The following is a 16,636-nucleotide window of genomic DNA, read 5'->3' on the forward strand; positions in this document are numbered from 1 at the left end:
TTCCCCTCATGGTCACCAACATTTATTGTTACTTGTATTCTTAATAATTGCCATTCTGTCTGGAGTGAGATGGAATTTCAGTGTAGTTTTAATTTGCATTTCGCTAATTGCTAGAGATGTTGAACATTTTTTTAATATATTTTTTAGCATTTCATATTTCTTCTGTGAAATGTTTGTTCAGTTCCTTTGCCCATTTATTGATAGGGTTATTTGACTTTTTTGGTGTTAATTTTTTTGAGTTCTTTTTATATCGTGGAGGTTAATGCTCTAACTGAGGTGCAGGTGGCAAAGATTTTCTCCCATTCTATAGGCTCTCTCTTCACATTCTTGATTACTTCCTTTGCTGTGAAGAAGTTTTTTAGTTTGAATCCGTCCTACTTATTGATTTTCATTGTACTTCTTGCACTTTAGGAGTTTTGTTGAGGAAGTCGGCTCCTAATCTGACATGATGGAGAGTAGGGCCGACATTTTCTTCTAGATCAACCTTTTAAATTTGGAACAAATTGAAATCATAAATGTGCTAAACAATTTTTTCTGCTTTATTTTATGAAAGTATGGCATACTTAAAAGTATTTCTCAGTTTTTCCATACAGTTGTGAAATATTTTATATGTAAGAGTCATACAATTTCAGAACTTGGAATTTCTGGTTAATAGTTCCTTTTATCAATAAGTAATGTTCTTGCCTCCTAATATACTTTACAATAATGTCTATTATTATTGTTCCTTCACTAACTTTTGCTTGATATTTGTCTAGTATATACATTTTTTATATCTGTATTTTTATATTATTATACCTTGGCAAAATAAACAACATACTGCTGCCATTTAAAATTTTTCCATTTTTGTTTGTTTGTTTGTTTTTGCAGTGTCGGAAATTGAATCCAGGGTCTCTTGTATGGTCGGCAAATGCTCTACCACTGAGTTATACTCCCAGCCCTAATAATCCAGTCTAAGTATTTCTCTTCCAATAGGCTATCATAATGTCTATTCATATTAAAAATCATTCATATTATGATAAACATTTTGTTTTGTATTTGTTATTTTTTTTCTTTGCTTACATTTTTTCTTCTGTTTGCCTATGACAATTTCAACTTATATCCATAAATCCTAATTCCTGGTATGTAATTCCCCTGTCCTTTATGCAGAATGCAATTAGTGACTTGCTTCTGATCACTGAAAAAATTAACAATGGCAGTCTGTAGCTTTGGAGACAGCTAGTAACAAACTGAAGATTCATGCTAATAGGCACAACAGTGGACTTCTTGGTAGATCCTCGGGCCTTGTCAGATCTTCACATGACTGCAGCACTGGTTTACATGTGGATTACGACCTCATGAGAGATGCTGCATCAGAGACTGGAGTTGAGCTCAGTTGTAGAGTAGTTGCCTAGCATGCTCATGGCACTGGGTTAGATCCGCAGTACTTAAAAACAAACAAAAGAGAGAGATTATGTCAGGTCCACTCAGCTGAAATTCTTCCAAATTTCTGACCTACAGTAACTGAAAAATAATAAACAATTGTTATTTTAAGTCACTAATTTTTTTTCCTACTAGAGATTAAACTCAGGGGCACTTTATCTCTGAGCTACATTCCTACTCCTTTTTATTTTTTTATTTTGAGACAGGGTCTCACTAAGTTGCCAAGTCTGGCCTCAAACTTGTGATCTTCTTCCTGCTGAAACCAGAATTGGGGACAGGCAGTTAGTGTAGAAATAGGAGATTGAGTCAAATCAAGGAAATGGAGGCCATGAAAGCCATCTGCCTCTGGAAGTTGGAGACTGCCCCTGGGAGAATGGAAAGTCCAGGATCTCCAGAGCCCATTGATAACCAAATTTACCTGCCCTTATCAAGGACTGCAGGCAAGGAGCTGCTAATTAATGCCCCCTGGGTCCTTACCTGGCTGAATCACTTTGGCCCTCCCCCTGCCCATTCACTTCTCACTTTATGCATCTCACCAGGCAGGAAGGAGAGATAAGTGGGGAGAGAACTGGAGAACAAAAGAGACCTTGACATATAAAAGATGTAGGGTGTGCTCACTTCTTGGATTCTAGAACATAAGTCATGGCCCCCTTCTCCCTCCCAGGTGAAGTCTGTAATATTACTACCTTTTAATAAAACCTGCTTAATATGCTTGCCTTGGTGTGCTTCGCTAGTGTTCAAACTTCAACATTAGAGGAAGCAGAACTCAACACTGGTCAATAGCAGTATCACTGCCTCAAACCTCCCCAGACTCTGGGAGTATAGGCATGTGCCCCAGTACCTGGCTTAAGTTCCTAAGTTTTGAGGTAATTTACTAGTTAGTAATTTAGTACAACTATTGTACTGCCTTCCATGTTTAAGTTTTCCTTATTCCACTACCTATTTTTGTATTTTTTAGTAGTTATACTTACATTTTTTAACATAAATACTTAATTTAAAAACATCTCAGGCTGGGGAGATAGCTCAGTCAGTAAAGTGCTTGCCTTGCAATCACAAGGCCCTCGGTTGATTCCCAGCACCACAAAAAAAAAAAAAAAAAAAAAAAAAAAAATTCTCAATAAGTTGTATACATGCACTCCTTTTGAAAAACACAAAAACTTCAGAATATCTTAACTCTGATCCTTTTTCCTATATTGCATGTTAATATTTTATGTATTTAGATAATAAAATTAAACTTTAAAAAGCAATCCCTAACAAAAAGAAACTAAAATTAAAAATGAAACGCATGTATTCAGTTGGCAGCACAACCATCTAGCAAGAGATACTATTTGGCTTTATATACAGTAAATTACTGCACATGCTAAGTTGAAATTTCACTAAGAAAAAAGTTACTTTACATTAATTTTAAATTATTTTTACTCTATTCTGTGACTGGTATTATGGTATTGTTATTATGAGATAGTTGCGTCTACGTGTAATATTAGTCAAGTAAGAATTGTTTATATCTTTCAGAACCGGTACTTTTGGAAATACAAATGGAGGATCAATGATTTTAAGTAAAAGTCATCAAATACCCAGCACGGTGGCGCACACCTGTAATCACTACGGCTTGGGAGGCTGAGGCAGGAGCATCAGAGTTCAAAGTCAGCCTCAGCAAAAGCAAAGCGCTAAGCAAGTCAGTGAGACCCTATTTCTAAATAAAACTCAAAATAGGGCTGGGGGTGTGGCTCAGTGATCGAGTGCCCCTGAGTTCAATCCCTGGTAACCACCCACCCCCCAAAAAAAAGTCATCATGTGATTCACCATGAACTCACATTTATATTACTAACATATTTAACATGTTATTACTAACATATTTCTAGCTCTCCTAGTGCCTTGATTATGGCTCCTAACTACTATCTCCCGCTTAAGAAAAAGAAGGAGGAGATCAAACAACATTACCCTAGGTAAATTTATAATTACACAAATGGTATGCCTTTATGCCATGTACAAACAGAGAAACAACATGTATCCCATTTGTTTACAATAAAAATAAATAAATAAATAAAAATATTTTGCATTGGCTTGATATAATTGAGGAGTCAGCATTGATAACAATATTTTTAAATAAAGTTCACAGTGCACATAAACAAAAAAAGAGGAGGAGGAGGAGGAGGCGAGGAGGCAGAGGAGGAGGAGGAGGAGGAGGAGGAAGGAAAAAAGGAAGAAAAGAAAGGGCAAGAAATGTAACGATGATCAAGAAATACGAGAGTGGAGCCCAGCGCGGAGCCGTAGGAACCAGCGCCCGGAGGAACTACTGCAGCTAAACCAGCCCGGGCCGCCGCGCTCTCAGGAGCCGAGAACTACAGCTCGCGGCTGCTGTGAACTGCTTGGCCCAGGCGCCGAGGCGCCGAGGCGCCGAGGCGGGGTCCGCGCTCCTCCCGCCCACCCCGCTTGCCGCACCTGCCCTGGGCACGGAGCAGGGACGCGAGCCAAGGAGATCTGGAGAAGTTGACCCTGGGCATCACCCGCATCCTAGAATCTTCCCCAGGTGTGACAAAAGTGACCATCATAGAAAAGGTACCTGCTGAACGTCATATGATTTCTTCATGGGAACAAAAAAATAATTGTGATGCCTGAGGATCTGAAGAACTTTTACTTGATGACTAATGGCTTCCATATGACATGGAGTGTGAAGCTGGATAAGCACGTCATTCCATTGGGTAGCATGACAACAGTATCTCAAAATTGACTCAGCTCAATTAGTCTTCCATGTGTTCACTTCCTAACACACCAACTCTGGCAGACCTGGAAGATGATATGGGAAGCCAGCGAGGACCATCCAGAGAAGCCTCACTCTGACTCTCGCAGTGATATTTGAGCTGGATTCGTTTAATGGGAACAGAAGGTTTGCCTTGCCTGCAAAAGTGGGAAGCCAGCATCAGCCCAAGACACAGATCTGGTTCCTGGACAGAGCATTATACTGGTTTTCTCGCAGATACCTTTACCACCTATTATCTGTAGCCTTTCATCACCCACCTGGCCTGCCCCAGTGACAGTATGCCTTCACCAGGTTTGGCATTAGCCCACAAACTAAGCAATAGTTCTGCATGTATAAACCTATCACCTACAACACAGTCCTGCTCACGGAAGAAACCGTCTCTTTTATGAACAAACTGGATCCTAGCAAAGTGTTTAAGAACAAGAACAAGCCCTTGATCCCAAAAAGAAAGGGGCTGTGCAGCCTGCAGGTGGCCAGATAGGGCACTCAGGTCCTTCTACCTCTAAACCCTCCTCTGAACCTGGAAACCCTGTCCCCAGTGAGCACTCCCACCCACCGGCTCTCAGCCAGCCCCACAGCAGTGATTTCGATGCACAGATGGCCCCAACCTCAAATTTTGCAGTAACTGTAGGCATCTTCCCAAGTGACCAAAATCCCAGCCACTTTACTCCCACTAATATTAGCCAGGGGTTGGAAGGGCATCCTGAATTTTTTACCCCAAGAGTTCTTCACAGTGGGTTTTGCCAGCCCCTCCCTCCAAAAACTGAATTTCAGATTTTTAAGGGACCAGAGAAATCTATTGAGAGCTTTCCTTTCTTTCTGTACACTACCCTCAACCCCTTAGCTAGAAAAGTTCTCTAAAGAATTCCCTGGTTTTAACCCTTGAAGCATTAGACTGCACTGTTCAATCAGTAGCTACTAGTCACTATGAAAACTTAAATTATAAGAAAAATTCATATCCTCAGTTGCATTAGCCTTATTTCAAGTATTCACATGGCTACTAGATTCAATAATGGACAGTAGGGAGATATGGAACATTGTCTTTGCAGAAAGTTCCTTTGTACAACACTGCAGTAGAATATTTTCATACTCAGATTAGTTCATTTCTATTATTGATACATAAAGCTGATGGGTTGCAATGTTTTATAAAAACTGTTGATACAATCGTATGTTCTTTATGAACACATTTCACTCTGTTCATTTTCCTTTAGTTTCTTAAAGTTTTTGCTTTCCATTTTGTGATGTTTATACATTTGCCAAAATTTGGGAAGAGGGATGTACTCCTGTACTTTAACCTTTTAAAAGCAAAAACTCCAAGGTATCATGTTGGAAAATTCTTCATAGAGTTGTTTTTTGTTTGTTTGTTTGTTTGTTTGTTTTTTAATTCTTTTTAGCTGGATGAACACAATATCTTTATTTATTTTTTTTATATGGTGTTAAGAATAGAACCCAGTGCCTCACACATGCTAGGCAAGTGCTCTAACACTGAGCCACAACCCCAGCCCTTCATAGAGTTTTAATGAAACTAGTTTAATATAAACAGCAGCTTTCTACCTGATGCAACTTGTCTAGTCCCACCCTGGTTGGTCCCTGGTCCCATGAAGACGGGAAGCCCTTTAGAATATGGTGGGGTACCAAGAGTTCCCTTGCAAGTTTCCTCTAATTCATAAATCATTTTCCCATAGACACATAGGGGTATTATACCTCTAGTCAGCTTACATGTGTCTAATTTTTGATACAAGATAAACCTGAATTTACCTTCTATATACATCTAATGGAATTTCTACAGAGTCGTTCAGGTTTTCAATTAAGAACGTTTCCTTGAATCAAACACCATTACCCTATGTAAATGTATGATTACACAAATGGTATGCCTCTACTTCATGTACAAACAGAGAAACAAGTAGTACCCCATTTGTTTACAATAAAAAAATTTTTTTTAAAAAAAGAACGTTTCCTCACTTTGCACTTTGACAGTGGACACAAGTAAACCTTCACTCTACTTCCCAACAGGGAAATCCAGGAGTCACCTACCACCCACCCAGCCTCAGGGTCCATGAGTGACTGCAGTTTTTGCCTTGAAATCCCAGAGGTTGGAGAGTGACGATTCTGAGGAGTGAGGGGCAGACCCTCTACCATCTATAAATTTCAGTCCTTACTGGTGCACTCATTCTTTCCTGACTTTTCTTCGGCAGTGATTGTCTAGACTCCCTTCCTTTGCAAACCTCAACCTGCTAATCAATCCAGGACTTTTCTCTCCCATGGCCCATCAGGGAACTAAAAGAAGTTCCCACAATTAACCACCTGCACTTCTGTTCTGACACCACTTTGAGTATTTATGAAGTTTTTGTATTTTTGTTTTGATTGCTGATTATAGTGATAGACATGAAAAAGAGGTTTTCAGTCCCCATCCATCTACTACTTTGCAGAGCTTGCTGGGAAAACAAGGTGAAGAGTTGGCCTTCAAGCATCATGGCAAACTGGGTGCTTCACCATTTTTGTAATGGTTCAAAGTTTTGAAATACTGGTATTCAGAAGTCTTTGGGAGGTCTAGGGATATGGCTTAGTGGCAGAGCACTTGCATAGCATGCACAGGCCCTAGGTTTCATCCCCAACACTGCCTCCCAAAAAGAAAACAATGTGTTTGGGAGTATACACTGAGCTTCATATTAACAGTATATTCAGTTGCTTTAAATATGCCAGTATGAGAGCTATACTGGTTCACTTCTAATGGAAAATGTTTAAAATAGCAGGACCTCTAGCCTTTGCAGTTCCATAGCTAACCATTTATAATTCATCTGGTCATTTAAATGTTTTTGTGTGTTTTTTAACACTGACATGCCAGTGTAAAATTTTCCCTAATTTAAATGTTTTGCCTCTTTTAAATTAATTAAGTTATTACATTTTGAGCATTTGTAAATGTGCCACAATTCAAGGGAGATCTGATAGCACTAGTCCAGCATTTGATTGTTTCTCCAAGACAAGTCAAGGATAAAAGGGAATTGAGAAGGCATGTCATCCTCCATTGCCACAGATGTCCTTCTTTTTTTTTTTATATGTATATATTTTTTAGTTGTTGATGGACTTTTTTTTTTTTAATTTATTTATACGTGGTGCTCAGAATGAAACCCAGAGCCTCACGCATGCTAGGCAAGTGCTCTACCACTGAGCCACAACCCCAGCCTAAGATGTCCTTCTTATAGTACCTGTGGAGTCCACTGGAGGACCAGTTCAGTTTTGGTCCACTTCTAGATTCCATAAGTGAAGCAACAGAGGAATCAGGAGAGCAATAGTGCTCTTCAAACCAGTGGCAATCAATGGAAATCCTGTAAATACTGTAGAAGGAAGGCAGTTATGATAAAGAAAGGCTCAAGACCTGCCTGAGAAGGAAGAGTGATGAAAAAGCAGGACTGGTTACATAATATGCAGGACCCAGTATAAAATGAAGATGTGGACCTCTTGTTGAAATGTGCTTTTCCTTTCTTCCATGGTCTACAACTTGTTATGATGTTTTCTATTTGCTACTTAATTCTTTTATAAGGAAAATTAAAAATTTTAAATTAGCATGCAAAAATAAGAAATATGAAAAATGACTCCAATCATATCAAAAGGATTGAGGAGCAAACTTAAGACAAGATATTCTGATAATTGATAAGACAATGAGTAGAGTACATTAAAATCTATCATTTATGTTTCAATACTGCACTTATCTGAATAAAATAATTCCTTTGAAAGATAGTTGTGAAACAACTCATTATCATCAAATCTGGTAAATAAAGAGAAATAATCAAGATTTTCATTTTTTTTGTTTTGTTTTGTTTTGTTTTTCTGTATTGGGGATTGAACCACTGAGTTCTACCACTGAGTCACATTCCTGGCTCTTTTATTTTTTTTTCTTTTGAGATAGGGTCTAAGTTACAGGGACTGGCCTAAAATTTGCAATCCTCCTGCTCAGCCTCCCGAGTAGCTGTCAAGATTTGTTCTTCTGTAGAAACTTCATCTTTTGCTGGGCACAGTGGCACAAGCCTGTAATCCCAGAGGCTAGGGAGGGTGAGGCAGGAAGATCGCAAGTTCAAAGCCAGTATCAGCAATTTAGTGAGGCTTGAAGCAGCTTAGCAAGACCCTGTCTCTAAATTTCTAAATAAAATTAAAAAAGGTCTGGGGGTATGACTCAGTGGTTGAGTGCCCCTAGATTGGATCCCCAGTACCAAAAAAAAAAGAAAGAAAGAAAGAAAAAATAAACTCTATTTCAGAAAAACCAAATTACTGATATTATTTTTACATAAATTCCTCTATATAAATATTTTAGCTGGGCTGGAGTTGTGGCTCAGTGGTAGAGCACTTGACTGGCATGTGTGAGGCCCTGGGTTCAGTATTCAACACCACATATAAATTAAAAAAAAAAAAAAGATTCATTGACAACTAAAAATTTTTTTAAATAAAAATAAAAAATTTCAGCTAATAAATTATTATTAAATAAACTATTACAAGTGATAGTGGAGAATTAAACTTACCCAAAGAGAGGTCTGGTCTGCCCTGGAAGATGATCTCTCTCTCTCTCTCTCTCTCTCTCTCTCTCTCTCTCTCTCTCTCTCTTCAGTTCTTTTCAGTACTGGAATTGAGTTCAGGAATATTCTACCACTGAGCTATATTCCCAGCTCTTTTTATTTTTATTTTTTTAATATTTAAAAAAAAATTTTAGTTGTTGTTGGACCTTTATTTTATTCATTTATTTATATGTGGTGCTGAGACTTGAACCCAGTGCCTTAACACATATGAGGCAAGTGCTCTACCACTGAGCCACAACCCCAGCCCTCTTTTATTTGAGACTGTCTCACTAAATTGCTGAGGTTAACCTAGAACTTGCAATCCTCCTGCCTCAGCCTATCCAGTTACTGGGATTACAGGCAGGTGTGGTAGTGCCTGGCTAGAAGAAGATTTCTGAATCTATCAGATACTGAATCTTTGCTTGCCTGAGGCTTTGGTCACAGGAAAGTCTAAAAATAAAATTTGTGATGGGGCTTAGACCTTACCATATCAATTCTAACCTCTGGGAAAATGCAAAATGAAGGTGTTAGCTCCACCTCCACAAATGGCAGTATGTAATTGATCACCAATAACAACTCTGAACACCAAAAGTTTGATGAGTTCTCCTGGTTGGCAACACTTTGGGACATACTGCCATATATTCTGACTAGGATAGAATAGGTAATGCCACCGAGGTCCCTACAGGGAGAGGATACCAGCATCACTACATTTGAACCCTTTCCAAACTTCACAACATGAATCTCTTCCCTTGGTTAATTTTAACCTGTATCCTCTCTCTGTAATAAACCATAAGTATAACTGCTTACAGTGAGTTCTGTGCCTCCTTCAGTAAATTACTGAACCCAAGGGGATTTAAGGGAACCCCAAATTTGCAGTAGGGGTCCGGGTGAAGAAAATTCTTGTGGGGAGTTTCAATTTGACTTACTCCTTGCAAAAGTGTATTTGAGTAATAAGATACCAGCTAGTGAGAGACTGGCTAGTAAGAAGTGCAGACAGCTCTAAAAATTTCAGATGCTTCTTTTATGATGGGATTACATCCCAATAAACCCACTGTAAGAGGAAAATGCATTGAATACACCTAACCTCCTAAACGTCCTGGCTTAGCCACACAGCATACTACACAGTGTTGGTTGTTTTGCCCTCAGATCACAGGGCTGACTGGGAGCTATAGATCATGTCATTGCCTAGCATAAAGAGAAGATCATAATACATATTGCTAGTCAGTGTTACTCACCATCACTGTGACAAAATACCCAAGATAAATAAACTTAAAGGAGAAAAGGTTAATTTTGCTCAGTTTCAGAGGTTGCAGTCCATGGACTATTGGTCCTATTGCTTTGGGTCTGTGGTAACAGTACATCATGGCAGAAGCACATGGCAGAGGAGGTCTGTTTACTCTGTGGTGGTCAAGAGGCAAAGATAGAAAGAAAAGGGACCGGGGTCCAATAGCTTTTTCAAGGGCACACTCCCAATGACCTAACTTCTTCCCACTAGGCCCCACCACATAAAGGTTCCACCATCTCCTCAAAACTCTACAGCCTGGGGATCAAGTCTTCAATACAAAGACCTTTGGGGGACATTCAAGATCCAAATTATAGCACTGGGGAAACATCAAAATTCAAAGTATAGGACTGGACTTGTGGCTCAGTGGTAGAGCACTTGCCTGGCATGTGTGAGACCCTGGGATCAATACTCAGCACCACATTTAAGTAAGTAAAATAAAAGATCCATTGGCAAATAAAAAAAATTTTTTTAAACAAAAATAAAAGTTCAAAGTGTAATTTCTATGGATGTGTATCATTTTCACACCATTGTAAAGCTGAAAAACAGGAAAGCAAAACATCTTAAGTTGGGGATAATTTGTATAGGAATAATAGATATTAAGAGCGGATACTCTTTTTCTTTTCTTTCTCTTTTGGTACCAGGGATTAAACCCAGGGGTGTTTAACCACTGTGCAATATCCCCAGACCTTTTTTATGTTTTATTGAGACAGGGTCTTGCTAAGTTGCTGAAATTGACTTTAAACTTGTGGTCCTTCTGCCTCAGCCTCCTGAATTGCTGGGATTACAGGCCTACATCACCATGCCCAGTCAAAAGTGGACACTTTTTATGAGGACTGAGGTAGAGTGTCCAAGGAAGGCAACCCACTGACAGGTAAAAGAGTCAACTCTTGTTGGATAGGGCATGGTGATAACTCACAGAGTGGCAGAGAACTAATTGTGGTGCTGCAAGAGTAAAACCTTCCAAAAATCCACCCACAGGCCTTACAAGAAACCTTGTGTTGTGCCAGTGGGACTTCCGAAAACCCAGCATCAGGAACTTCTTGGATATTCACTTTGTAGTATGCCTGGGAAAGTTAATGGGGAAGAATCTCACAAGAAGCATTCTATTACAAAATTGCTTGAAGGGATGGATTCTGAAGGAAGCTACTGGCTGCCTGATACTACTGGCTAACCCTCATCGGCAGAAGCTTGCTCCTATACAAACTACAAGCACTGATGGGGGCTCGTAAACAAGCAACTGCACCAGGAAGCAAAACCTTGTTTCAATCTTTTCCTTTTGTGTGTGTGTGTGTGATTCTGGGGATTGAACCCAGGACTTTGTGCAAGAGAGGCAAGCACTGTACCAACTGTGCTATATCCCCATCCCAAAACTTTGCTTTTTGAAATTTTTTTCCCTCTCTTTCTTCCCTTTCCCCCTCTGGACAAAAAACATTGCACAGCAAAGGGAAATATCACTTTCACACAATTGACTAAAAGGGTGAATTTGGAGCCAAGAGGCAATAAATTGATACCAACACAAGTGGTATCAACCCTGTCCATCCTTTATAAACCTTTCCATCAACTTTTTTTTTTTTTTTTTTTTTTTTGCAGTGCTCGGGATCAAACCCAGGGCCTTGAGCACTCTACTGATTGAGCAATCTCCCCAGCCCTCTCCATCAACATTTTAACTAGTGGTTTTAGCACTTATTGATGCTAACCTGCCCATGTCATTGCCAGGATCCTTTATTTATTTATTTATTTATTTATTTTTGCGGTACTGGGGATCGAACTCAGGGCCTTGTGCTTTCGAGGCAAGCACTCTACCAACTGAGCTGTCTCCCCAGCCCAGGATCCTTTATTTTGATAGGGGTTACCATAATTTTAACTTTCCTCAAATTAACTGACTTTTATTGTGCTTTATTTATATAGACATGATGATTTAGATGATCCAATATGTATACTAATGTTTTTATTTACCATGGCTTCCTGAATTCTTACTCTTTGTTCTTCTTAAAAATTCCTAAGTATTAAAATACAGTCTCCTTAGTTCCATATCCATGGATTCAACCAACCCAGGCAGAAAATGTTCAGGGAAAAAAATGGCATCTGTACTAAATTTGTACAGACATTTGTTATATCATTATTTGCTATAATAACACAGTATATGACTATAGTATTTACATTGTATCAAGTGTTATAAGTCATCTATAGAAGATTTAAAGTATATGAGAGGATGTGGAAAATTCAAATACTATGCCACTTTATATAAGGGACTTGAGCATCTGTGAATTTTGATACCCAAAGAGGGTCCTGGAATCATAGATACCAGGGGACAAATGAATCTCATTTCTTTCAGTGAGGGCCTTTGAAAGAGGTAAATCCCTCAGATCTGCTTGTCATAAAAAGTGTTTACTTGCTTCCCCTCTTGAAAGTGTCACTTAACTATGAATAAAATTCAAAGTCAACCATTATTTTCCTTCTGCATATTAAACACACTACTGAATTATATCCAGCTATGTATTGTATCTGGTAATTTTATACCTAATTTAACTTTTTTTGTATAAACACTTAAATTTTCTCTTTAAAAATTTTGCTCTTTAAAATTTTTTCTCAGACTGGGGATGAGAGCCCTGGTCTAGCATATTTGAAGACCTGGGCTTGATCCCCAGCACTGAAAAAAATTATTTGACTTAGATATTCTTCTATTTGGCCATGATTGTTTAAGTGAGGATTTGTTTTTAATTACTCTGTTCAGACCTAAATGTGATTATTTATTTTGGTGATGCATTTCTCTTTTTAAACTGAGGAAAAATTTTTACTATCCTTTTCAATTTGCCTAACTCCAATTCTAATTTTTCCTTCTGGAACTCTTTCTTTGAAATTTGTTCTAATTAGTTATACCTGACAGTAGAATGCATTTGAAATTTGTACATAAATGAAGTATAACTTCTCATTCTTCTGGTTGTACATGATGTAGCATCACACTGGCCATGTAGTCATGTATGCATATAGGGTAATAATGTCCAATTCATTCCACTATCTTTCCTACCCCCATGTTCCCTCCCCTCCCTTCACTTCCCTCTGCCTAATCCAGAGTACCTCTATTCCTCCCTAGCCCCCTGCCCCTTATCGTGAATTAACATCAGGATATCAGAGGAAACGTTCAGCGTTTGGTTTTGGGATTGACTTATTTCACTTAGCGTGATATTCTCTGGCTCCATCCATTTACTGGCACATATCATAAAATCATTGTGTATATATACCACATTTTGTTTTCTTTTCTATTTGTTTTAATTGGTTGTACATGACAGTGGAATGCATTTTGACACATTGTACAAAAATGGAGCATAACTTCTCATTCCTCTGACTGTACATGGTGCTGAGTCGCACCAGTAGTGTAATCATACATGTTTATAGGGTAATAATGTCTGTGTCATTCCACTGTCCTTCCCATTCTCACTTCCCCATCCCTCCTCTTACTCCCCTTTGCATAATCCAAAATTCCTTCATTCTTTCCTACCCACCCACCACTATGCATCAGCATCCTCTTATCAGAAAATGCCTTTGGGTTTTTTGAGATTGGTTTATTTCACTTAGCATGATATTCTCCAGCTCCATTTATTTACCTGCAAATGCCATAATTTCACTCTTCTTTAGGGCCAAGTAATATTCCACTGTGTATATGTACCACATTTTCTTTATCCCTTCAACTGTTGAAGGGCAGTTCCATAGTTTAGCTATTGTGAGTTAAGTTACTATAAACATTGATGTGGCTGTGTCACTCTAGTATGCTGATTTTAAGTCCTTTGGGTATAGGCCAAGGAGTGAGATAACTGGGTCAAATGATGATTCCATTCCATGTTTTCTGAGGAGTCTCCATACTGCTTTCCATAGTGGTTGCACCAATTTGCAGTCCCACCAACTATGTATAAAAGTACCTTTCTCCCCACTTCCTCACCAACATTATGGTTGCTTGTATTCTTGATCCTTGCCATTGAGACTGGAGTGAGATGAAATCTTAAGAGTAGTTTTGATTTGCATTTCTCTAATTGCTAGAGATGTTGAACATTTTTTCATGTTTGTTGATTGATTGTATTTCTTCTTCTGTGAAATGTCTATTCAGTTCCTTAGCCCATTTATCGATTGGTTTGTTTGTTTGTTTTTTTTTTTTGGTGGTAAGTTTTTTAAGTTCTTTATATATTCTGGAGATTAATGCTCTATCTGAGGTGGTAGGCTCTCTTCACATTATTGATTATTTCCTTTGCTGAGAAGAAGCTTTTTAGTTTGAGTTCATCCCATTTATTGATTTTTGATTTTGCTTCTTGTGCTTTAGGAGTCTTGTTAAGGAAATCAGTTCCTAAGTCGACATGGTGAATATTTGGGCCTACTTTTTCTACTATTAGGCACAGGATCTCTGTTCTAGTGCCTACGTCTTTGATCCACTTTGAGTTTTGTGCAGGGTCAGAGGAGGGGGGTTTAATTTCACCTTCTGGAACTTTTAATACACATATCTTTTTTTTTCCTCCAGTACTAAAAATTGAATGCAGGGGTCTTCTATCACTGGGCTCCATTTCCAGCCCTTTTTTTTTTTAGTTGTAGTTGGACACAATAGCTTTATTTTATTTATTTTTATGTAGTGCTGAGGATTAAACCCAGTACCTCATACAGGCTAGGCAAGTGCTCTACCACTGAGCCTCAACCCCAACCCCATTTTCACCCCTTTTGTAAATTTTATTTTGAGACAGGTTTTCACTAAGTTGCCCAGGCTGGTTTGAACTTGCCATCTTCTGCCTCAACTTCCTGAGTCACTGGGATTACAGATACGTGCCACTCTATCTGACTAAATAGATATATCTTTAAATGCTCCATCTGTCTTAACCATCTTTGAAATTTTTAAATTTTGGCCTGGATATGTAACTCTGTGGTAGAGTATGTAATTAACACGCATGAGGCCTTGCGTTTGATTGCCAGCACCACAAAAAAAATTTTAATCTTTATTGTAATATTTTAATATTATATCATGGAAGTTTTAATCACAGAGGCACAGAGATTAGTGTAATGAATCTCTCTACTTGCTACCCTGATTCTAAATTTATCACAATTTGTCTAGTCTTGCTGTATCCATAACTTATTTTTTTTCCTTTTTATCTCTGAAGAATTTTAAAATAAATCTGATTTTAGTATCTGAAATAGAGATATATCAGAATGTATCTCTAAAAAATAATAACTTTTTCTTACACATCTATATTAGTCTCACACAGAATAAAATTAAAAAATAATTCCTTCATATTATGAAATACCCCCATGCTGGTTTTTTTTTTTTTTTTTTTTTTTTCATTTGCTTTGTGGGATCTATAAGGGTCACAGTCTGGTCATTGTATACCTAAGTTCTTTTTAGTCCAGTTCCTATTTAATATCTGTGTATATATATATATATATATATATATATGTATATGTATATGTCTCACTCATTTCTCTTGTGGGTGAGAGAAAGGGTTCCTGTTGGAGAGATGGACTGACTGAGAAATAAAAGCTATGAAATTTATATAACAGAAAATAAGGCAAAAAGGCAAGAATATCTTTAAAGCAGGGGCATCCAGAGGTTGAGGCATCCAGAAGGGTCTGGCTCTAACAAAGGAAGGAGCCGTGCTTGCTTTATTTATAGCAGTACAGATCAAAAGGGATCCGTAGAAGCTTCTTTGAGAAAAACAGGATAGGGTGGGAGTAAGCAGGTTGTTTGACCCTAGGGGATCCCTCCCATTTCCAGTGCTTATGCTTGAACCTTGAGTGGTGAGCTAGAACAGGGTACCATGTGACTCAGGCATTCTGGAACAGTGAATATCTCTGACTGTGAGCTCCTAAGACCAGGTTTCCCTGTCTCATGACTTTAACTTTGCCCGGTTCTTACACCATTCATGGATGGCTTCCTACATAAAAAGATTTTTTTTTTTTTTGGTTCTGGGGATTGAATGAGCCTAGAGGCACTTTACCACTGAGCCACATCCCAGCCCTTTTTAAAATTTTGAGGCAGGGTTTCACTAAGTTTCTGAGGGCCTGGCTAAATTGCTGAGGCTGGCATTGAACTTTCTATCCTCTTGCTTCAGCCTCCAAATTGCTTAGATTACAGGCATGTGCCAACATACCTGGAGAAAGCGTTTATTTAGCTCATGGTTTTGGAGATTCAAAGTGTCAGATTGAGGGTAGACATTGTTTTTACCTCTGGTGAGGTTGTTGAGCGGTGGCACATGGTGGTGGAAGCACGTGAAGGAATAAGCAGTCACACCCCAAACAGGCGCAGAGAAAAAAGGGCAGACAGGGGCAAGGCTTCTCCTTTCATAACAACCCTCTCCCCAAAACTATTTTTTGGGCAATGACCTAAGGAGCTTGCATAAGGAGCTTGCATTAGGACCTGCCTTCCAAAGGTTCTGCCATTTCCAATAGTGTCACCCTCCAATCAAAATGTGCCTTTGGGGAACACTAACCATAGCAACCCATAACAGTCACCACTGGAAATAATTGAGGCAACAACTCCTGACCCTAAAAATTGGCAAGAAAAATTAATTTATCTTGCCAGGTATACTGGTACATGCCTGTAATTCAAGGTACTCAGGAGAATCCCAAGTTCAAGGTCAGCCTAAGCAACAT

The 16,636-nt window shown here is 38.6% G+C and overlaps 1 pseudogene; it reads left to right on the plus strand.

Annotated features, from left to right (window-relative positions):
• The first annotated feature begins 3,906 nt into the window (after positions 1-3,906).
• Positions 3,907-5,041, plus strand: LOC124985631 (tubulin polyglutamylase complex subunit 2-like; annotated as a pseudogene).
• Positions 5,042-16,636: the final 11,595 nt, after the last annotated feature.

The sequence above is a fragment of the Sciurus carolinensis genome, chromosome 5, assembly GCF_902686445.1.
Source record: "Sciurus carolinensis chromosome 5, mSciCar1.2, whole genome shotgun sequence".
Taxonomy (NCBI): domain Eukaryota; kingdom Metazoa; phylum Chordata; class Mammalia; order Rodentia; family Sciuridae; genus Sciurus; species Sciurus carolinensis.